Below are 732 nucleotides of genomic sequence, written 5' to 3'. Positions count from 1 at the left end.
AAAAATGGAGTGAAGTATGATTCCATTTTCACTGTAAATCTGAGGAGGGATCCCTTTTTGATTAGGTAACAATCCCTTCCAGAGTTCTGAAGCCATTGGTGTTAACTCAAACAGGTTCCTTCCTCCTGAGGGTCCTGAGCCCACAGGTCACTTGGGCTGGGAGAATCCCTAGGGAGAAGTCCTTCCCTGGGGGGTCTCTGTGAAGTAGGGAATGTGTGTTTTTTCTCATATAAATGTCAACAATGGTCATACAGAGAGAGGGAAAGGGCAATAATGCCTTCAGAATAAGCTGCATTGGTGTGCGTGTGTGTGTGTGTGTGTGTGTGTGTATGTGTGTAGAGATAGAGAGAAATTGAGAAGGGGGAGAGAGATATGATTGGATATGATTGGGAATGTGGAAAAGGAAATAGGCAAACAGGGATGATAGCAGGAGATGAAATTCTCTTGAAGAAAATAATCATTAAAAATAAGGGTGTCTAAAGGCTCCTGGGTAGTCTCAGTTGGTTAAACATCTAACTCTTGATTTCAGCTCAGGTCATAATCTCACAATTGTGAGAATGAACTCCACATCAAGCTCTGTGCTGGGCATGGAGCCTGCTTGGGATTCCATCTCTCTGTCGCTCTCTCCCTCTGCTCCCCTTTCCTGCTTGTGCTCTTTCTCAAAATAAATAAATAAACAAACTAAAAACAGTTTGTCTAATGGGGAATTATTTAATAGGTTCTGAGTTTTGC

Source organism: Suricata suricatta, chromosome 12 (genome assembly GCF_006229205.1).
Source record: "Suricata suricatta isolate VVHF042 chromosome 12, meerkat_22Aug2017_6uvM2_HiC, whole genome shotgun sequence".
In the NCBI taxonomy this organism is placed as follows: domain Eukaryota; kingdom Metazoa; phylum Chordata; class Mammalia; order Carnivora; family Herpestidae; genus Suricata; species Suricata suricatta.
Note: the sequence above shows the minus strand (reverse complement) of the source record.